The sequence below is a fragment of the Cimex lectularius genome, unplaced genomic scaffold (genome assembly GCF_000648675.2).
Source record: "Cimex lectularius strain Harlan isolate CLEC.00 unplaced genomic scaffold, Clec_2.1 scaffold2, whole genome shotgun sequence".
In the NCBI taxonomy this organism is placed as follows: domain Eukaryota; kingdom Metazoa; phylum Arthropoda; class Insecta; order Hemiptera; family Cimicidae; genus Cimex; species Cimex lectularius.
The window spans coordinates 929,022-953,917 of NW_019394219.1; the positions used below are offsets into that span (position 1 = coordinate 929,022).

The 24,896-nt window shown below is 35.0% G+C and overlaps 1 protein-coding gene across 2 annotated transcripts in view; it reads right to left on the reverse strand.

Annotated features, from left to right (window-relative positions):
* Nucleotides 1–16,234, reverse strand: part of LOC106670347 (cGMP-specific 3',5'-cyclic phosphodiesterase) — an 88,492-nt gene extending 72,258 nt beyond the window's left edge. For both annotated transcript variants that reach the window (XM_014400601.2, XM_014400593.2), the window contains exon 1: nucleotides 16,162–16,234. The gene's annotated coding sequence lies outside the window, so the exon portion shown is untranslated. The remainder of the gene's footprint in view (nucleotides 1–16,161) is intronic.
* Between the last annotated feature and the right edge of the window lie 8,662 nt (nucleotides 16,235–24,896).

Here is a 24,896-nt window from a genome sequence, read left to right on the forward strand (position 1 = left end):
AAGTTAGCTATGTTGTTTTATGTAAACTAGCTGATGATGAGTTCACATGTGTCTGTTCTGTAATTGATGCTGTGTTTATCTCCGTTGTTGTAAATCTGTAAATTTCTACAAAGTTGAAATCGAATTGTGTTGGTGTTTAAAATGGCGAGTAGCTAGTATTGTAGGATTTTGTTTGGGGTTTTTGCAATCTTCGGTATCTTGTTTTACCCTCTTATTCACATATTGGGATGTAATTTTGATGTAAGTTACAGGACAATTTATACAATTGATTTTGTAAATTACACCAAACTTTTGTGTTAGAGGTGTGGGATCTTTAATTTTGGAAAAAAGGTGCGAATAGTTTTATAGTTTGTGAAGGTTATTTTAAAGTTATCAGAAGAAAGTCAGAAAATCCTTCCCCACTCCTTCAAAATCAAACATAGAAATGTTAGAAATTTTCTGACTTACTTCGTATAACTTTATCAATACCTGTACAACTATTCAATAATTATAAATATCTCACTATCACTCTCAACACAACACAAACCTAAAATTTCTATTTTTTGTACATCATTGAATAAATTCACATCTTACCTGTACATTTGCATAATTTAAACAATGTTCATAAATGCCATGCCCTGAAGATGATCTCAATGAAGATCGAAACGTTGGCACGATAAAGTAATGTTTTTGTAAACCTACATCGCATCTCACGATCTTTAAATAATCATTAATTAACGGTCACTAAATACTACACATTTCGTATAGTCTTCTACATTGTGGTTTTAAAATTCAAAGATAAGCTCAATCGTAACCCTCATTGCGATTTTGAAATTGAGGTTAACAAATATGAACAACTGTTCGTAATATTGAAACTTATGGTTTCAAACATAGTGGCATTAAGAATTGGTTTTACAATGATCGAGATAAAACACCCACCCATTCTACGATATAAAGAGTATTTCTGAGTTAAAAATATTGAAATTTTGTACATATAATATTGCTTTGTAACTTGTATTATTATAAAAGAAGAATATCATTTTCTAAATAAATTTACAAGGGAAAATCAACATTTCCTTAACTGAATTTATTTTTACGGATGGTAAAATTATGTACTCTAACTTCATCGACAAAGTCAACGCAGTAGTACATGAACCCGTGCAGTCCTTTTCGCTATGCCAGTTTAAAAATGCAATTATACGCTCTCCAATCAAAAAGCATCCTGAGTGTGGTATTGTAGTGCAACCATTCTTAAAAATATGAAGAGAAAAGCCCTCGTTTTACTTACCCAAGTTTACAATGCTGTACTACAATGGACAATTTCCCGACGGTCTGAAAATATGCGATCATCATCATAATACAGAATAATTATTACAACTGCTCTTTTGCGCATTGACCGAGCCACCATTTAGAACAAGTTTGTAATTATGTTGTAATTTTAGTCCTCTGAATACACAAATTATGACATTCGAGTGCACTCAACCCTATTTAAACAAATACACCTTAATTATGGTTAGAGCAGACGTTCAATTACGCCCCGCCAGTTCCATTAATCCTTCTTCATCAAAGGAAAAATCCTGCCATAGAAGTCAGTCTTACTTGTACATAATAATAACAGACCCTTCCTTAATTTTGTATTTTTAAACCAAGACATATTTCGAAACGATTAAGACTATTGAATAAAAAATCCAATAGCACCTTAATCTTTTTGTAAAGGTGATTTTTAGGAGAAAAGGGAAAACGTAGTGCGAAGTTCTGTACAAAAATAGCTCAAGCAAACTTTATTTCTAACTTAATCTAAATATTTAGTCTCTTCGACTCGAACCTTATTGGCAACAAAATTAACAATTATTTCGTTGTTTATTTATGATTTTATATAATGATTATTCGGAGATCGTGAGATGCGTTCTGGTGTGACTTAGGTTTTAGAAAAATATTTTCTTTATCGTGCCAACGTTTCGATCTTCATTGAGATCATCTTCAGGGCCTGGGATTTATAAACATCGTTTAAATTTTACAAATGCATGTAGAATGGGAAAAAATGAATTTATACAATGATAAAAATTTTAGATTTAAAAAAATTATACAATGCTAGAAAATTTTAGATTAAAAAAATGAATTTATACAATGCTAGCATATTTTAGATTCAATCAAAGTATTTGTACTCCCTCACAGTGTTAATGCTAGAATGCTACAATGCTAGAAATTTTAGATTAAAAAAATAAATAAAAACAATAAAATAAAATAAAAATAGATAAATAAATAAATAAAATGAATTATACAATGCTCGAAAATTTTAGATTAAAAAAAATTGAATCAAAAATTTTCAAGCATTGTATAAATTCATTTTTTTAATCTAAAATTTTGGACTCAATCAAAGTATTTGTACTCACTCAAACACTAACACTTTGAGTTAGGACAAAAATTTTCTAGCATTGTACAAATTCATTTTTTTAATCTAAAATTTTCTAGCATTTTATAAATTCATTTTTTTAATCTAAAATTTTCTAGCATTGTATAAACTCATTTTTTTAATCTAAAATTTTCTAGCATTTATAAATTCATTTTTTTTAATCTAAAATTTTCTAGCATGGTAATTTTTTTTTAATCTAAAATTTTCTAGCATTGTATAAACTCATTTTTTTAATATAAAATTTTCTAGCATTTATAAATTCATTTTTTTAATCTAAAATTTTCTAGCATGGTAAATTTTTTTTTAAATCTAAAATTTCTAGCATTGTATAAATTCATTTTTTCACATACTACATGTATTTGTAAAATTTAAACAATGTTTATAAATCCCAGGCCTGAAGATGATCTCAATAAAGATCGAAACGTTGGCACGATAAAGAAAATGTTTTTCTAAAACCTACGTCACACTAGACCGCATCTCACGATCTCCAAATCATCATTCACTAGCGTTCACTCAACACCAAACATTTTATACAATTACAAACATTTCTAATAAGTACTATTTTATATATTTTATTCCACAAAATAGAATAATTGTGTATACTTTTAACGATTACATGCATATGAACCGAAGCTTCCGGAAGTCGGTAGAGGACAGGTCAGAAGGTCAGAAGACGGGCCAGCATGAACTAAAAAGAGGAGTAGGCGTTGAAAAATTGGCATCGGAGTGGAGGGGATATCAGAGCGGTTCATCGCTCGTTCAGTAAAGTGAGTTAACTCTTTAGATCGGCCCCATCGCTACTATGAGGCACAAGCCAGTAGCCAAAAATACAATTACACTGAATAACGTACCGCGTTAAAAGATGCGAAAAGACAAATCGATTAGATAACACCGACACGCAACCAACGGTGACTTATCACCAGCTGGCCATTCACGATCGTTCCAATCGACCTATAAGCCAAACAGAGCAGGTCCGTTCCGAAAATCTCAGTTATTTTTACCCTGTACTCCCTTAACCCCTTTTACCTGTACTCCTGACCAAAGGAAGTGTATTTCACGTATACATCAAGATTTACTCAGTACTACATTGCTCAAAATTTTGTGATTTTGAAGAAAAAAATACGAAACATGGATACGATTGATTGTTTAATTGAAATACTTTTTATTTTAAAATGAGTACATACAAATTAGTTTGAGTTACATACAAAGTATGGCATGGCTAATGACGTCTGCCTGAGGTGGATTTGAAGTTGATGTTATACATTAAAACTAATGCAAATTGCAGTAACAAGGAGACGACCAGGTTGGTGGGTCACGGATCTTTTGGGTGAATCAACACTCCAAAATATCGGCCACGTAAACGCCACTTCTTGTGAATAGGCCTTGGTTTAAAAAACAATGAAAATTGAAATATTCCGTTTTTTGATAATTTTATTTCGCCGTTCTACTTCCTCGAATCAACTATGTGACTGTATCATTTTACAGAATTTATTATATATGCAGATTGCAATAAAAATATAGCAAAAGCTATAAGCTTTATCAATAACCAACAGAATCAAAACACCAAATATTTTCAACGGCCTAATTCTTAATTTTACGAAAAATTCTTAATGCTTCATATTATGTATCGAACGAAACTACATATATTATTACACACATGTCACATATTCCTTTTGTCCAAGAAACAGTCCGCTCCAGTTATCGCTAAGTTTACAACACCCTACCAACCATCGCAACTCGATATTTTCTGTTTTCTTTTTTACATAAGGTGAATCAGTTACCACACACTATAACTATACGACTCCTGTACCTCCTCTACACCTCAGACATCCCTACTACATCCTCTACCCACCTTACATCTTTTGAAGACGACCATGTCTGCTTTCCTCTAATCCCGATCCTGCATTACCTCGGAGGAGCTCCAGGCATAGGTCCAACGAATAGCTGAATAGAGCAAACTTTTGAGGATAAAAATTAATGAAAATAAATACACCCATGTTAAAATTACTCTCAGAAGCAAAACCCCTCACACAATATTCGTAAAACCGTGTACGCCACCTCGGGTTCTTGACACACGCTTAAGCTGGAACCGACACATACAAATAAAAAGACAGGAGTTGAACAGACGATTTGGACTTCTCTATCTCTTCTATCAAATACTTGGACGGAAATCTGTTATGTCGAGAAAATGTAAACTGACACTACAAAACATTACTGAAACCGATTTGGACATATGGACTGGAACTGTGGGGCACAGCTAAATCTGCCAACATCCAAGGTATCCAGACCTTCCAATCCAAAGTCCTCCATATTAGCTTTATTATTTTTTAATAGCATTTTTTAACAGATGGGGTTAAACAGTCATTCTTAATTTTTTAAATGAAAAGGTAAAACTGAATCTTTCTGCAGCCGAAATAGACCTTGCTAGAGGATCTCCAGTCTCCATATCTGAGGACGTTCATCAAGAAGTGGAGAAGTGTTACTCCCCAAATTAATTGAAGACCGAAAAGAGAGAAAATATGCGGTCATTAGATATGATCGACTAATTATCAAAGTAACCTATATCTCTCAGGACCATCATACATGCTTTGTCAAATTAACCACCGATAAATGTTGAACTGCCCTTTAGGAAGAAGAAAACCGAGCAACAAACGAAAAAATTAAATGAAATCGATGACAATCGTTTAAATCAAAACTGGAGCAGTTTAGTTACAGCCGACTTACCCAAAAAACCCTACTTCAAACTGCTGGATAGATGAGTCCCCAAAACTCTAGAAAACTACACGTTGAGTACATCCATCGTCCCTTCTCAGTGTCCCGTCGTTTCTCCTAAAGAATTAAAATCAATAATAAGTTCCCGTAAAACCTGGAAATCCCCTGGCTTTGACTTGATTTCAAATGTGACGGTAAGAATTTATCTGGGAGGATCAGTTTTTCTTTCTTAACTTTTTAATTCACTGGTTCTTCTCGGTTGCTTTCTTCCTGCTGAAAAGAATCCAAGGTCATATACGTAAAAAACCTAGTATGTCACCATGTAATCCTGCTAGCTATAGACCTATTAGTTTTCTCAGCACAATTAGCAAAGTTTTTGAACAAATACTGCTAATTCTATAAATTGTCACCTAGATATGAACAATAGTATATCTGAGTACCAGCATGGGCTTCGCCCTGGACTAAGACATCCTCTCAATTAGCCGAAGTTGTCGACTGCTCACACAAAATGTTACTTTTAAAAACGACTGACAAAAAAAGACAGGGATGTTTTTACAGTCGCTGGCCCTCTGCCGTGTTTTCTTACTTTTTCTGGTCTTTCACGCGTACTTTGTTTTAAAATGCATTTGAGCATCTCGATCTGGTTACTGACTCTCTTCTTTTATTGTATACTACGTTGATATCCTAAAATGCTATCGTTTGTTCCTCAGGTTGTCAACATGATAGACACAAAACATATGATATATATTTATATATCACCACACGATAAAAAACATAGAAGTCTGATTACTTTCACTCCCCCAGTGCACTCGATATTCCTCGAGGTGGGGTTGAACCCCACAATTCTCGCTAATAATTTATACACGCTTATAAAATTTAACTTTCCAAGTTAAATTGTTAGGGTAATACACAGTTACGTACAAAACAGAACTTTTAATAACCACAAATTAATTTGTCACGGTGTAATATTGAAGTATCACAAGGTTCAGTCTTAAGGCCAACCTTGTTCAACATATTTATATACGCACTCTCTAGTCTTTATTGTGAAATTGCTATGTACATTGACGATATACCATAGGTAACAATATATCTATATTGGTCATCATGGAGGGTGAGTGATATCACTAATAAACTGAGTCATAACCTCCACAGGATCGTTCATTTTTTTACAGATAGAACTCAGGCTAAATACTGCAGCACTTTTTACTAAACGATATCCTCTTCTTAGCGGTAGTATAAGTGACTCAGGTGTGCACCTTGATAATAAACTTAACTTCGGTGATAACACTCGCAAAAAGGTTAAAAAAAGCAAGTGTGCCATCAAGGCTCTATTTTCTCTTTTTTTGTAGAGAATCAGGGATGATCCTCGAAAATAAATTTATAAATATATACCTTTCCATAGATCGATCACGTTTACGTTTATTCTATTCGTTCACTTCTAGAACGAATTAAGTTCCGTAAGTCAAGTCCCTGCAATACAGCGAGGGGTTGCGGGTGGAAAAACAAAGGCGATTTATTACGGAAATGATTAATATTAATGAGGTTCGTCGCTGAGAGTGTCCGGGGTGCGGAATCTCGAGACCAATACCCTGAAATAAACATGAGTACGATAGGAATGCGTGGAAGCAGGCCGTGCACCAGCGGACACGTCTCGGCTCCCTTGGACTATTCCTCGTTGGTGTCAAGAAAACTGCTCCTCCCGCCCAATATTTAACCGCAATCGTGTACCCCAACCTCTTGCCAAATTTTACTGCCTTAACTATTCTACTTGATGCCTCATATATAAGATAACATCTTTATGTAATGGAACCAGATGACTGAAAATGTTCAGTTTTGTCTGAAAAACTTGTAGGATGAAACAAGGAGACCGCGGTAGCCCAACGTGATGCTCTCGGCTTGTGGACCCCGAGGTTATGGGTTCGATTCCCACCGTCGCCCCTGGCTCCATTTTCACGGAAAAAAAAGACTCGAGACCACCGAAACCGGAAAGCCCAACAATATTATTTAAATAGAAACGAAATAGCAATTATGCAGCTATTAAATAAATTGTTCACAATGGGCTTGAAAGATCAACCCAGCATGCAGGGCAAAATGATGATCGAATTACTAAATTGAAATTGAAACAATTCAATTGTAACTACGAGCAATGGCAATACTGTCACGTTGATCGCTGGTAGCAATCTCAAGAGCCACATTAAAACATGTTCTTAAAAATACAACATTTTTTCTGTTTTCTTCTTCTTCTTTTGGCAGTTTTCTTTGATCTAGAGAAGGCTGAGACGTTTTCATGAAGGCCCCCTCTACTGTTTATGATCTTGGTTCGAATTTTCGGACATGCCCTAGCAATCTACAAGGCGTCAAAACATAATTAAATAATTTTTATAAAAACTTATGAATTTTTGATCTCGTTTAATTTGGTTTACATTAAAATAGGAATGTTGTAATTAATATAACGACAAAATTACATATACTTAGTTTGAAATAAACTACAAAAATATGAGTGTAAATTGAAAAATGGTGTAATTTTATGAGAAAAACCATGAAATAAATTGTTAGTTAAATTTTATGAGCAAAACCGTGTAATAAATTGTTTGTTAAATTCATTACATCAAAAAATGGTATTCCGGTGATTTGATCAATTTTTCCAAACCATTAAAATTAATTTTTTAAAATGAAAACTAATGAATTTTTGATCCCGATTAATTTGGTTTATATTAAAATAAGTATGTTGTAATTAATATGACGGCAATAAGTAGTAGTTTGAATACAAGTATGAGTGTACGGTTCTTTTGTCTTCGACTGTACTCGATGCTACCCGACGAAAATCTGGACAGTGGGGATTGCATAGAGTAGAGTAGGGTAGCGTGGCATAGCATCCGACAGATGTGCAGGGGGGGTAATGCAAACTTATGGAAAATTGGACTTTAGATTTGCGTCGGGTAGCGTCGCATGGCGTTGCATCGGGTGTGTTCCCTGCTTTAAGCCAGGAACACACTTACCCGATGCTACGCTAGCGACGCTACCCGATGCTACCCGACGCAAATCCAAACTCCGATTTTCCATAAGGTTGCATTACCCCCGTGCACATCTACCCGATGCTATGCCACGCTAACCTACCCGACGCTCTGCGATCCCCACTGTCCAGATTTTCGTCGGGTCGCATCGAGTACAGTCGAAGACAAAAGAACCGGACACTCATATTTTTATTCAAACTACATGTATTATTGTCGTTATATTAATTACAACATACTTATTTTAATATAAACCAAATTAACTGTGATTAAAAATTAATTAGTTTTTATTTAAAAAATTAATTTTAATGGTTTGGTAGAAAATTAATCAAAACACCGGAATACGATTTTTTGATATAATGAATTTAACTAACAATTTATTGTACTCGCTTCGGCGGTACATATACTAAAATTGGAACAATTTATTACACGGTTTTGCTCATAAAATTTAATTAACAATTTATTTCATAGTTTTGCTCGTAAAATTACACCATTTTCGCTTGGTAGCATCAGAATAGGACACTCATATTTTTTGCAGTTTATTTCAAACTAAGTACATGTAATTTTGTCGTTATATTAAATACATGTTATTTTAATGTAAACCAAATTAAACGAGATCAAAAATTATTGATTAAATTGCATAGGTTTTTATAAACATTGTTTAATTATGAAGGTTAGGAGTAACTTTATTTAAAACCATTAAGTTTAACAAACAATTTATTAGATGGTTGTGCTCATAAAATTTAACTAACAATTTATTACGAGGTTTTGCTCAAAATAGTGCATTAAGAACAAAAGATGCGTTGCGATAGTGATAGTGATAAACGCTGTGTGACTGTACGCGGCGTGTGCTTGCGTCGGATAGATGTGTACACCCCACCAAAACGTGGCAAGGCTTCGGGTAGCGTCGCATGGCTTAGCATCCGGTAAGTGTGTTCCCGGCTCTACCGGTTGTGGTCAGAAAAAGAAATAGTGCTTTTATACCAACGCCGAACATTCGACAATATATTTCTTCTTCGGGGTACGTTAAAAATTTGGAGTACGTCCTACCCTGTAGAAGACGAAATATATTTTCGAAAGCCCGGCGCCGGTACAAAAGCACGGTTTGTTTTTCTGATCTCAACACTAATCCACGAGACTATTATAACTAAACGAAACTTTGTTTGCACTAAGCAATACTACAGACTCACCAATTCGTGAAATTTCATTTTCCTGTTGAAAGCGGTTATTTTTTTAAAATAAATTTTCTTAAATCAATGCAACTACTAGTTTACGATATATTATGGATGATATATGTTATAATATGATCCAAAAGGCAATAGACCGACCCGATTAGTATGCAATCGACCGCCCTCCCCTTCACGTTTAGATTGCATTATTTGAATACAGTACGGCTAATATCCATAACCTGATTAGCAATAAATTAAAATGACATCTAATTATCTTTGTCCTAATTTATTGCCAGGTACATAAGCAAACGGGTATTTGCATAGCGTTAAGTCACGTTTTAATACACTGATAATGAACCGGCTCTACCATGCTCCTGCACTGTACAGAATCGCTTTTGAATAACAAATAGAAAGCCAAATTTTTGTTTTAAATTCATAAGGTTTTTATATGTGTCGTAATTAGCTTTTGAGTGAGGGAAATCGCAAAAAAGTACTTTTTACTTGCACATGCTGATATGTTTTGATGAAAATGATTAGTTTTGTGGTCATATGAAAAATCAAAGGTACTCTCAGATGCCCTGGTCAGATTGAAAAGAGGACTGCGTAAATCAGACAGACCTCCCTGAAAAATGCAAGTTATAGGACACTATCTGATGGCATTGCTAGGATGCAAGTGTTCTTCCAAGTATTGCAATCAGCACTCTCTCCTTCCAGGGTAACTTAATTGTTATAATTTTTTTTACGATGGTTCGCAACAGCAGAAGTCATATGAACCCTCAGGGTGCGGCGTTTTTGAAAAAAAGCCCATTTGTAAGTAGGTCGGGTTCGAAGGGCCGCTGGATTCGAACCCGGGACCTTTACCTTACAGTGATGAGCGCCGTGTCAACGTCTAAACCGTTGCGGCCACCGACGCCCCTGTTATAATTAAACTGAAAGAATTCATTCCTAGCCTAGCTTTTAGTGAAAGAACTAGAATAAACTTATTGTTCAAATAAAGCTTTTTAAAAAGGAGTGATAGTGATACTAACTTCAATTAAATAAAAAACAATAGGACTCATAGGAATGCTGTCAGTGGGTAATTTATACTCTTTTTTTTTAAATTTAATTGTTTTATATACTCATTGTTATTTGTTACCCAATTGAGTGTAGTTGTAATACACTGTAAATATGTTTAAAAAATACAAAAAATAAAAAAGGAATCACCAAGTGAATAAACTTAACTTGCTTACTCTGCAAAGGTATTCACTTTGTGTTCTGTAAAAACAAATGTACTAAATTTCAAACACAAAAAGGCCAATTAGATCTATTATGATTTACGAGAATGTTTCCTATATTGGCGCAAAAAATCCAAGTAAACCAAAAAAACATATTCAAAAGCAGTTAGCCTGACCGTAAATTTTTTTTACCCTCTCTACACAAAAATACCATATGACATACAAATATAAAACAGTAAAAAAATAAATCGAGCATAAGCAATCAAATCTACTAACAAAAAACTATATAGTCTTTTAACCCTTGTCCCAAAAAATACCACAGGGGATCAAATTCTATCGAATCCTTTCCTTCCAATCAGTGAAAAGCGTGAGAAAATGACGTGTAATTTCAGTTTGATTTGCAAATCTGTACAAAGAGTAGTCAAAGAAATCATGAATCATAATCCACAAAAACTAAAGGAAACCAAGTATATAGTACAAACAACAGATAACCAAGTTCTTAACCAACCGTTTTTCCCTAAATGTTAAACGATTTAAGCGTAATTCAAGGAAACGCTAGATAATTAGCAGCCAACAGGTAATCTTGAAGCATTTTTACATAAAAAACATTAATATTATAGCTGTAGCAGAAACTTGGTTTTGCCCTAATGGTATTTACATTACAATATTATTAGAATTAAGAGTAATATGGGGGCGTCGGTGGCCGCAGAGGTTTAGGCGTTGACACGGCGCTCATCACTGTAAGGTAAAGGTCCCGGGTTCGAATCCAGCTGCCCTGCATTAGTAATAATAAGAGTAATAATAAGATTACAATATTATTAGAAATGATGGGGTAGATGGAAGACGGTGAATTAAAAACATCCCATATACAATTCCGGCATGTACTAGCAATGTTATATGTGCTGTTGCAAAATTTCCGACTAAAAATGGACAATATGTTAACATAATTTCAAGATACAACATCCCGTAAAAAGCCATATCGTTTAACGAATGGTATTCGTTTGTAAAACATCTCCCAAAACTCTAAATAATCTGCGGAGACTAATTGTCATCACTCAGCATTTGTAAATAGTTTCCCGGATAAGAAAAATCGACGTCTCCTAGACGCAGTAAACGAATTTAGTGTTCTGGAACAATGGAGAACCAACACTGGTATCATCAATCACACACAGAGTCGCATCTGCTGTTGACATAACTGTCTGTAACTCCAGTATTGCTTGCAACCTTGAATGGGCCTTAGGGGATGATCCTATTGGTATCTAACCATCTGCCAATCTTAATTAACTTTAATAAAATCTCCCTTTAAATCAACTTTTTAAGACAGATAAGGTTTGAAATATGTAAGGTTATAATTTATAAGTTTATACACGTGAAAATATGAACAATTCTATAATAAAACTGAAGTTAATACATTAAAGTTATTTAAGTTTAAGGTACCACATTGCAACTGTTTAATCCTTTCATCTTTCCCTCCACTCGCCTACATTCACGTTAATGCTCTTTTTACTACTCTAACTTTCCTCACTATTTATAAAGAATTGTAAATATTTAAAAAAATTGAAACCACGAATCCTAGAGCCGTAGTCGAAAATAAAATCGCTGAAAACGCGTATGTACGTCTTGCCTGTAAGCACCCTTGACGATTTTCGATTAATTTTCGCTCAGTTCTGCACATATACTCTATATATACTGCACATATATCTATATTTTATATAGTATTGGCACACTATGTTTATCAGCTAAGGATTTTCAGGCTTAATTTCTTGAGGTACTGAAAATGATCCTTGATTAAAATAAGTTCGTTAAATGTGGGCAGCCAGTTGTTTATGAGATGGGCTCAACCTTCTCATTCGCGTAAAAATGTGTGGTGTTTAGTGACCGTTACTTAATGATTCTTTTGAAGTCGTGGGATGCGGTCTGGTGTGACTTAGGTTTTAGAAAAACATTTTCTTTATCGCGCCAACGTTTCGATCTTTATTGAGATCTTCTTCAGGGCACGATAAAGAAAATGTCATCAAAATGTCAAATGAAAATCATCTTCAGAGGCTCAAAGTGTTTCTTTTCCGTGTAGATGTGTCATTCTTGTCTGAGCTCTGAAGATGATCTCAATAAAGATCGAAACGTTGGCACGATAAAGATATTGTTTTTCTAAAACCTACGTCACACTAGACCGCATCTCACGACATCCAAATAATCTTCTCATACGCTTTTTATTTGAATATCAAGCTTTTGTGTCGTACCCCATCCACTTCATTGCATTTGTGTTACGGCCAGCGACTAAGATCCAACATTGCCAAGGACTGTAACTTTCCTTACTGTTAAATTACTTTGTTACAATCTTCGGCAATGATGGGACTGAGTCAGTCTTTAAGGAAATTTGAGATCGCCTGTAAAAAAATATGTCAATATGTAATCATATATAAGATTGTTTTGCTCTGGCGATGACCTTAAAATAGGCCGAAAAATTGGCAGTAAAAACTAAAATTTGCTTTCTTCTTCAATTCCATCCCTTGATTCAGAGGATGGTGAAAAAGTGATCGACATTTCTAATACTGTAGGCAATAATGAAAAATACCTTCTGTAGAAAATTTTAAATTTTGATCTAGGAAGTCACTTTTACCTAAACAATAATTCAATAAGTCTGGAAGGTAAAAAGTGGCTTATAAATATAAAAGATGATGTTTTCAAATTGATTTATTCACTTGCATCTGTTGTTGCTCCACGCTGTTTGTAGATCACCTAACGAAAATGACAGTATAGGATCGATCAGCAGTTGTAATTATTATTCCTTTTTATTGCAGACTGTACAAGGCTCTTTGATATGCGCTGGTTTAGAGCTTTAGAGAGCGTAGAGCACTGGAAGGTGGAGTGGCCTTAGAATACAGTGGTGGCCAGCTAAACTTTAACAGCTTAGGAACACAAAATGTCAAAGAACATGATTCCAAAATTTCCTCAACGAGCGTACAGCTAGCGTAATGTAACGTACTAACGGCAAGTCTAGAAGGCTATCCTTAAGTGTCGTGCTAAGGCCCGGGTTTCTGGAATGTGCTGGAGCTATCTTTCCCTACGCCTTGTGAATTGAACAGGCAGATCATCTCAAAGCCATGAAAATAACAGAGATGTAGTCTAATCGTAAATGAGACGAATATGTTTTTAAATTGAATAAATCACCAATGATGTGCACATCAAAGAGAAAGCGAGGGCTAATTTTTAACAGATTTTTTAACTGTTTCACTATCAGAAAAGTATTGTTCCGAGCGGGTAAGGGATCTCCTTCAGGAAGAGGGTAGGTGAATGAGAAATTTAAAGGTCAAAAAATTAATTTTAAATTGATAAAAAATTCGTTACATGTATCGGTGAAATGCCTTTTGTCCATGATCGTTAAACTGGGGTGTCACAGAGAATCAGAAAATAAGATGGCAATAAGGCAGAAACCAGCCTCGGTTAAAAAGGAGATTAAAGTCTTATTTACTATCGTCTAAATTTTCACTGAACTTTTTAGTCAATAATCCAAGATTGCTACGATAAACAATACCTAAATTCCTTGCAATTCATGCAGCGGCCAGAAATTAAAGCTACCTCACTTGAAAGATCTATGCTAAATTATCCAGGCTTGTTGGAAAATCTTTTTCCATTTTTCGTTCATGGTAACCGTTTGAGGAAAAAGTAATCCACTTTCAAGCAGTTTCCGATTGTCATAATAAACTCGGTTATTTATAACGTGTTTGAAGGTAGGATATTGCTTCATTAGTCACCTTCAGGAACGTGAATACTTTTCTGGCCCAGTGCGCACTCTTGTTAGGACCATGACAGTTTGATAAAATCCAACGGTATTTGAAAAAATGGAACTCGTTTCACATCTTCAAAATTAACCCGGAACAAAGCTCGTACCGTTATATCGAGTTTTTCTTTTCTCGTTAAAAGAAACAATTTATACGAAGACATTACTGAACCTGATAACAAGGGTATCGGACTGATTAATGTGCGCTTATTTTAATGAAAGTTTTCCCAATAGGTTTATCACTGTCACTAGGACATAACGTTGCGCCAAAAGTTGCAAGTATGCGACTTTAGGCTTTTATCGTTAAGTTCATATTCGTAAATCATTTTTTGGTTATAAATTGAAGCATAGATATAAACAGCATAATACGCCTTTAATGTGTTTGAACGATAACACAGAGATGGTAGAAACAACACACCATACTAGTAAAGAACAAAACAAAAACTAAACATTAAATTGAGGCCATGCTAATCTTCTTTATATCGTTCCAATTTTAGTATATGTACCACCGAAGCGACAAAAACACCGCAACCCGAGGGTTAATATAACCTTGTAGCGAAAATACCCTCGTAAAAAAAGTCATAGACAACCACAAAACCTAGATTTTGGAAAACTAAAGTGATCTACGTTTTGCACAATCACTGAAAAATTCACTCAATAGATTCAAAGCTTCTTTGAAATATATGTTATATATAAGAAAAATATTATTACAACAGTGTTTACATACACTGTCCATAGGACACATTTTTTTTAAATTTTTCCTTTGCCTGGTTTTTATTTAAATGGATGAAATTATTATGAAAATTTTCGAATAAAAAATAGACAAATACTACAAAATCCATTTGTTATGAGCTATTATTTTTTTAATGATTCGTAGAATAGGTAAGAACGTTTAAATCAAATTACTACAAGTTTCAAGAAAAGTGTAAGGATATAAACAAAATTTTTAATAATATAATAAAATAAGGCATAGTGTATGCTCTCTAACTTATATTTCGCCTTGTATAACGATTTATACAATTCTAAACACAAAGTCAGGAAAAGCTGTTCGTACGCGATACACGATGATAACCTAAAAAAATGTTTCACATTTTTGTTCATTTATTATGTAAATCAGCTCTTAATATAGGTATTAAATTTTTAAAGTAATTATATATATTTACATATTACATTTTTTCCTGTTTTGTATGTAATACTGCTTTGTCGCTATTTTTTACGTTAGTTTTCTTCTTCATTCTTGTTATTATTATCTTTATATGTATGATTCTCCGGCTGACGGATATCCAAGCCGTATATGCTTTTATGTAGCTTTTTCATACTATGTAAATTCGTAATTATTCTTAAATAAAGCATCCTGTTGTTATTATTGTTATATTTTTTTAAAATATATCTTTAAATAATGTGTGTGGGTGAAAGAGAGAGAGTGTGTGTGTGTATGTGGGTGTGTGCGCGCGCGTGCGTGTGTATATCAAATATTTTTGTACTGGCTGTAAACAAACGGCTTTTAACCATAATTATACATATAATTTTGTGCGGTTTTCAGGAAACTAATGTATGTATGAGAGTGAATGCGAATTGAACTAAAGAATTTTCTTTTCGGAAATTCGCCTTCAATTTATATAGGATTGTATAGAAATTTTTAATATGTACAATTCCGATATGTACTGGTGATGAACTAGCTGTTAAATTTTAACACGTTTCGTCCTTTATGTTTTCATCAGCGCTTAATTAATGGATTTAATTACCTGGATTTAAATAAATAAAAACGGGTATCTGTGGCTGTCCAGTAGGTGAAGGAAAAGATTTATTTAAAAAAATATCACATTACAATCTGTCAAAATGGCTAGAGCGATAGAATATATCGTTTTTCTTCTCCACTTACCTGACGCATCTTGTGAGAGTAACGACTGGCAACGCGAGCTACACAAGACTGAGCAAAAAGGGGCCCCCCCTGGAGGTTGCTAAGCGACGAAAGCGCAAGCGCTAAGCTCAAATTGATAAGCTCGCCCTGCCCAGGAGAAGGGGTCCGCCGAGCCCCGTATTATTATCCTACCTCCTTTGCGTCGAACGTCCTAGATGCCAGGGGCCCGGAAGAATGGAAGGAGGACCGGCTGGAATTTCTGCCGGGGGTGGCTGGCCCGCGGGCTGACGTCGTTTTTGCACGCAGTGAGCTGACCGACTCGGCGAATCGATCAGCGATGATACGGCCGATTTGTATGTTTGCCCACCGGATAACTGACAATTTCGATTTGAAAGGAAAATTTCTAATCCAATAGTAATTCTTTCCCACTCAATTGTCACGTTAAAAAAGAATCTTTTTTTCGTATCGCATAACCGAATCAACAAAAGGATGTGTATTGATTAGTTCTGTTATAGATGGTTTAGTAAAATATATGCCTAATTTATTCTGTTGACCAGAATATAATGCAGTATTTACTTTCAATTACCTTCTATATATCAAACTGTTTAAGTTTGATGGATCTTTTGTACGAATGACAACACATTTTACTCCTCTTCCAAACAGAAATGCTTATTTACCCTAGGTAACATTTCGTTACTTGGGAATAATTCAGCATTTACAAAGATCAACGCGTGATTTTCACGAAATTTCGTTTTACGAGTTTAAAGTCGGTCGGAACGGATCTCAAATGCCAGAAACAATAATGAAGTCTAGGGGGATGGCAGTGTAAGTGAGGGCACCGATCAGAAATGGTTGAAAAATTTCGAGAGATATATTTTAGCAGAGATAGAGAAGGTCCTGGAAGGATTTCTTCCTTAGATGATGACGTTCTGCGAGTTTTGGTTGAAGAAAATCCCAGAACTGTTTGAGAACTTGCAGAGAATCTATCAGTAAGCAAATGTACCGTCGTTTGCTACCTTAAGACAATCGGAAAGGTGGAAAAGTTTGAAAGCCCTTCCTCATGCATTAAACGACAGTAAAAAGTTTTCTTTGCCGAAACAGAAACGAACCTTTTCTGGATAAATTCACTAGTTTTCGTGGACCGCTTGACCAATTAATATCTTTCAATTAATGAAGGTTTTAGTTGAGATAAAAAAGTCAGCGTCACGAGCGGGATTCGAACCCACGACCTTCGGCTAGATACGCCGCTATTCTACCATCTGAGCTTCGATCCTCTCGGACACTAACTTCCCATCTCATCGCCACGAATTTTCCCTCCTTTTTGCCATTTTTCAAATGTCGTGTAATCTATTTGATTCTCGGCGAGAAATGAAATGTCCACGGAGAGCTTTAGTGAAGATATACTTCATTTTAACTTATTAAATTCACTAGTTTTCGTGGTCCGCTTGACCAATTAATATCTTTCAATTAATTAAGGTTTTTAGTTGAGATAAAAAAGACAGCGTCACGAGCGGGATGAAAAATGACAAAAGGAGGGAAAATTCAAAAGATAGGATTGAAATGGGAAGTTATTGTCCGCGAGGATCGATGTCGCCATAGCTCAGGTGGTAGAGTAGCTGCGTATTTAGCCGAAGGTCGTGGGTTCGAATCCCGCTCGTGACGCTGACTTTTTTATCTCAACTAAAAACCTTTTCTGGATAGATGGGATGAAAAGTGGATTAACAGCATATGTTCTGGACAGTGACTTGAGAAAGGAGAAACATCACATTTTCCAAAACCCCCAACCCACCAAAAAAATGATGGTGACTCTTTGGTGGACTTCCTTTCATTACCTCAGCTTCTTGAATCCTGGCGATACAATCAATGCAGAAATATATTGCTCTCAAATTGAAATACACCAGAAATTGGCATTATTGAAGCCAACTTTGATCGAAAATAAAAGGCCGATTATGTTCACGACAATGCTCGGCTCCAGCCTCATTTGTGGCAACACGAAAATTGTTCGTTATCAGGTCTGCCTCACCGTCCATATTCTCCAGACCTCTCCCCTTCAGACTACCCAATTGGACAACGTTTTACAACATAAAAAAATTATTGATCAAAAGTCGTTAAAAAATACGTTTACAAAATTTGTTAATGATAAAAACTCAACATTCTATTCAGAGGGTATAGAACAGTTGACCATCACGTTGGGAGAAGTGTATTTAGAGTGATGGTGGGTATTTTAATCAATAAAAAATGTTTAAATCATTTATTTAATTTATAACCATAAATGTGCATTATTTTCCGGACAGCCTGATAGCATGTTGAGTACACCTTAAAAATATTTTTTGGCCTGGCCAGTCATGGTCACATGATATGCGAAATACTGAAATGTGTATGACAAACCACAAACCAAAGTAGCAAGGATAGATGGACGGGTATAATCAAAAACACTAAACTACAACTTCATCAACCCGTAGACCTCAACCGTAAGTCCAACAAAGGTAACAGGGGTGTAGGTAGCTTCAGCGATGACTTATCACTGGAAGTGGCCCAGGTTTGTACCTCAGCGGCGCTGAATTCGATAGAGTACATAATACCAAATGGGCTTTTTGCAGGGTAAAAACTGGAAAAGAACACCGGAACTCCGAGGTTGTTAGCAAAAAAAGTATTCTAAAAAAGTCGTTAAGCATTGTTTTAGTTTAGAATGCAAACAACTAAATGATAAGATTAAATTTTTTGTGTCTATTGAAATGAAATAGAATTGTTACTTGTGATGAAAGATGGATACGATAACAGCAGAAGTTCTGGACAGTGGCTCGACGAAGGAGAAGCAGCACGAAATTCTCCAAAACCCCAATTCATGAAAAAAAGGTGATGGCGACCTTTGCTGGGCTTCAATTTGGCAGATTGACTACCTTTTACAGAATCATCGCGGAACAATCACTGCCGAATGTATTGCTCTGAACAAGCTCTGAAGCAAAGCACCAGAATTTGGCATTATTGAAGCCACCTTTGGTCAATTGGGAAAGGTCAATTTTTGATACACGACAACGATCGGCCACACGTCTCACATGCTCACCCTCCCTATTCTCCATACCTGTCGCCTACCGACTACCATTTTTTCAGACACCTGAACAACGTTTCCCAACATAAAAAGTGTATTGATCAAACATCTTTAAAAAATACGTTTATAGAATTTGTTAATAATTAGACTCAAAATTCTTTTTCTATCTACGAAGCGTGTTGTGAGTGATGGAGGGTATTTTAATTAATACAAAAATCCTTTTAATTATTCTTTTTATCTAAGAATTTTGGTTGAGATGAAAAATTAGTGTCACGAGCGGGATTCAAACCCACACCTTCGGCTCAATAGGCCGCTGCTCTAACCACTTGATCTATCGTGTCACGTCGAAAGGTCTTGGGTTCGAATCCCGCTCGTGACACCAATTTTTCAACTCAACGAATTATTAATTGGAGTAAATAATATGGTCAATTATTACCACCAAACAAATAAAAAATATTCAGATTAATTTATTTAATCGTTTTTATTTTATCACTGTAAACTTGCATTATTTTACAGACAAGCCAATAGTAGATAAATGTAAATAACAAATTTTTTTATCCGGTTTTTTATCCAAAAATCTCTTTTTATTCTAAATTTTTTATTTCCAGATAAAATCAGAACGACACCAGCTGTAATTGGGTATTTCTTACATTTAAAAATGTGTTGTACTGTTCATTGAAATTGCGTAGGAACTGGTTGCCAATGTTATTTGTTATATTTCAGCAAGAATGTCTCTATCTCTCTATAATATTAAAAAAGTTTTGGCCGAAGTGTTAGAGAGAGAAGGACCTCGATTTTATTGGTTTAGAAAAAGAAAAAGATAGAGGAAGGTAAACGCAACTTTGTAATAGAATTTTTCACTACTCTCGGTATTTTCTTTCTTTAAACTTTAAGAAACCAAGTCATTTTGTTGTAACATAGTTGGAAAGAGGAACATTTTTCAATAAAATAGGTCTAATTTGAAATTTGTAAACGATTGCTATCAGTACTTATTTTAATCCGGAAGTTAGCTATTTTATATTTTTGTTCGGATAAATATTGGAAAAGATTTTCCGCGAGGACTGTATCTTTTTTACGTAGTATTAAACAGCTATTTAAGACTAATCGAATAAAAAAAATCCGTTAAAAACGGATTACAATTCGCGACCTTAAGGAAGATTTTTATCATAAGATCTCTTCCATTTCTCTCTCACTCACTCACTCACTCTCTCGCACACTCACTCACTCTCTCTCTCTCCCTCCCTCCCTCTCGCACACTCTCTCTCTCTCTCCCTCCCTCTCTCTCGCACACTCACTCTCTCTCTCTCTCACTCACTCTCTCTCTCTCCCTCCCTCCCTCTCTCTCGCACACTCACTCTCTCTCTCACTCACTCACTCTCTCTCTCTCTCTCTTTCTTTATTGGGAGAACAACAGATATTGAGTATTTCATTATGCTTTCAACTGACAACATGTCGGAATCCAATTCCAATCAGCCCTTTTCAGGGCTAAACTTAAGCTGTTTTAATCAGCCCTTCTCAGAGCTAAGCCCAGCTAGAATTGGAGTAACTGCCGACGGGAACTCTCTATTTAGGGAATTTACGACTGGAAACAATTTTGCGATTTCATTTCAGGTTTAGATCTTTATGGTAAGATCATTAAATGTGAGTATGAATATTTTAAGTTAATGAAAATTAACGGTAACCATGGTGGCACGTCGAATTGGTCGCCGCCAAGAGTCTACAAATTTAAACTTTTTTCGGGATATTAATGTAACTACTTTCGGCGGAGCTAAGCTGATTTTTTTTCATTGCTTTATTGCGTCTCCTAGCTTTTTCACGAGGGGGTGAGTGGGCAATGAAAAAAAGGAACCGGCCCGGGGGTTGGCGAGCGAAGCGAGCAGGAGGTAAAGCCCCCCCCTAATTTTCTTTAATTCTGCTAAAATATGTTTTACGCCGTTCGGTAAACCAAATTTGTACCCTGTGCGACGCTGTGGCAAACCACGGCGTTTGAAGTATACACTTTCTCACAACAATACTGTAAATACGAACATCATTGCTATAATCGTGATGCCACATTAACGTGTAATAGATCCCGTACTTTGGATCTTCCGTGTCTTTTCCGAAAAAATGGTAGCAGATTTTATTTGTTGTTGTTCCAGACATTGTACAAAGGACAGATAGCACGTTCGTAAACGACTCACCTTACAATAATCTATTATGTATTTTTAGATGGTCCTATTAACCAAAGTAATTACTTTAATTATTATATAAAGTTTGTTGAGTTGAAAAATGAGTGGGACTCAAGCTCACGACCTCCGGATTAGTCGGTAGCTATCGTGACTTCTTGTTCGAATCCCACTCGTGACACCCATTTTTCAACTAACTTTACATAATAATTAAAGTAATTACTTTGGTTAATAGGACCGGCTAAAAACACATAACAGGTTAATATAATTACAACCCGAACTTTACTAATCTAGTAGCTAATTCATATATATCTCGAAGAATCTAATACGATAATATTACACGATATTTCATTATTGTCAAAAAAAGAGGAAAATGAAAAAAAGTTGTAGGTTGAGATGATTAGTGTCTCGAAAACAGAAGTCACGACAGCTAAAGTGGTAAAACCGCCAGGGTACTGATCTGGATGACATGGGATCGAATCCCCCTCGTGACACTAATTGTTTAACTCAGCAAACTTCATATAATAATTTAATTAATTACGTTAGTTAATAGAACCATCAAAAGCACATAATAAATTATTAATACGCAATAGAACTATATGGCTCAACCAAATGCTCCAGTTCCAAAATAGTTCGGCCAGTGCAGTTTTTCCCAAGATACCACTGCTCCTTATTACGTCTCGAACCTTACCCTACACACCGACCTTCAAATTACTTTTGTCAAAGAACTCATCCTTTCACATTACACCAAATTCCATAACTCCATAAGTATTCAATTAATTAATCTTTAATTAAGGTATTTGTTGAAATGAAAAAATGTTAGTATCTCGAGCGGGATTCGAACCCACGACCTTCCGCTCAAGTAGTACAGCAGCGGTGTATTTAGCCGAAGGTCGTGGGTTCGAATCCCGCTCGTGACACTGNCTCTCTCTCTCTCTCTCTCTCTCTCTCTCTCTCTCTCTCTCTCTCTCTTCTCACACACACACACACATATACACTTCATTTGGTTTTCTTTTTTCCAAACCTGTTTCGCCGTTCAGAATCAAATTTTCATTCCCTCGTGAAATATTTCCATGGATATCTTGTCGATAACATCATTTTCTTTGAATTAATGTTGGATGGTTGATTTATTAAAAATATTCACACACGACTTTTCGTATTTCGCCATCAATGCACGTGTGATATTTTGTCAACACTCTCTTTTTGTCAGCACAAAAGCATTTCATTGTTAACATCCTTTAATGCTTTTGTTATTCGATGAAAAACAGAAATGTACGGCGTCGTGGTGTATTAGTTTTGCAAGACCTGGCGGTCGTGATGGTTTAGCATATTCTCAGCGCCGTGAGTGAGGCCGATATTAACGAAAACCTATGGCCACATCTCAATGTTAAAATATGGATTTATTATTATTTAAAAACTATTTATTTAATGTATTTTTATTGTTTATGAAATAATTGTACTATAATTTCGATAAAAAATATTAGATATGTCTTGAAGCAATCGTTCTTCTAAAGAGGTTGCGATTCCTTTCTGACCGGATGGTTCCTTCGCCTAAAGAGTATCTCTCACTCTCCCTCTCTCCCACCCTCTCTCTATCTTTCTCTTTCTCTTTCTCTTTCTCCCTTTCCCTCTCTTTCTCTCCTCTTTCCCGAGATATAAACACACGATGTTTCTTTACCCCTTGTTTTATAATATTTTTATCACACATTATGAAAATTAAATGAAATTTAAAACGTTATATCGAAGGTGTTGTTCTGAATAATAAATATCTTTTCCTGAAAAATTATTAATACAACTAATATTCGTTAGAGAGAAGAACAACGAACACGAGTGCATGTATTTATTAGCGAGAATGGCGAGGGGTGAGGGTGAAATATAACGTCATCATCACCCCTCGAACGATGAGAGCGTAAGAGTGTGTGTTCGGGGTCGTTTTTTTTTTTTTTTTTTTTTTTTTTTTTTTTTTTTTTTTTTTTTTTTTTTTTTTTTTTTTTTTTTTTTAAGAAAACTTTATTGATCTTATATTCATTACAGTTTTGATAACAGCAGTATATAGTAGTATACATGTATACTAATTCGCATGTAACATGATCCAAGGTGTAGTTCATTAACTACCCTACATCAGAATATATTATATATTTGCTATAACTTTATAGTCTTTGGCACTCGCGCAATAAGTTATGATATGATTTTTTCCTTAGAGGAACGTATACATATATATTGTGCCCAAGTTTTGAGTTTTGAAAATTCCTAAACGTCCCCCAAATTGTGATTATAATGAAACACTACTTTTTTTAAGGTTGTGAGCAAATATACTTTTGGAGTAGGCATACAACGATCTTGATAACATAACAGGTTTTCTTTTGTATCCTAGATATAATTATTTATCCTTTTTTCCTCTCGAAATATGTATTTTGGATAATTCAGGAAAATCATGTAAACCTGTCAACCTATATTCTAAATTCTTTTCTAAATTATTTTCAAATTTTTGGAAACTTTATCTCGGACTAACTCAGCTCTTGTTCAAATATCAACAACCCAATTTTCTTTGCCAGGATGATGAGAAATTATGTATGATTCAAATCCAATGACAAAACAATTCATCCAGCAAATTTTCGCTTAAATTTTCCCGTACTATCAAAGAGCCATTTTAAGCTCTGATTGCCAGTAAAAAGTGTGGCTGAATATTCCTTGCAAAATATTGAACTGCTAAATCAATAGTCAGGTATTCTTTCTCGATGTTGCTTTAAGTGTTCGTTGAACATTTTGATATGTAATTTGCTGGTAAATATTTATTATTTTCGATTTTGAGTACAACACCGGCAACTAAGTCTGATACCACATATAAGTAAAATGGAGAATCTTTATCCAAAACTTGAATTTTCAAAATAGGTTGTCGGAACAATATTTGTTTAATCCTAAAAGCCTTTGTTTTATAATACTGTGTTAAATAATTTACCGAACCCAAAACTTAAGCTAATTTTTTTATATGTTGTGGATAAATAAATCCAAAAACGATTCGATTTCTAAATCGAAAAGACACGTTACCGGTGAATTTTAATTTTATAATCGACGACTAAGAAAGGAAGAAGAAAACTACGACAAAACAACAGCTAATCGTTTCACTTTAAATTAATTGTCACATTTAAATTCGAAAATTTTCAACCGATCCGAAAGGACGTTGAAAAGAAGTGAACAGTTTTCCATTTTCATCAATGCAAAAAGGCTTCTTCTGAATAAATCTTAACTGAAATATCGCACCACAGAAAACCAATGTTACAGACGTCCGTTTCGTAACACTTGCCTGTCTTCACACCAACGGAATAAATTCCCATTGAATTAATTTTGAAGTGCACTTTTACTCACTTTGTTTTGTTCTCCTTAGTTTCTTTGTATAATGCGGAGAGAGAAAACTATCGATTTCAATCTGCTAATTAACTGGGCCACCCCTCTTGCTTGCACAAACGCAATTAACGACCCATCTCTAAACTCCTTTTGGAGTTAAATTAACTTCGACTATTTGCTCAAGCACAAAGGAGGAA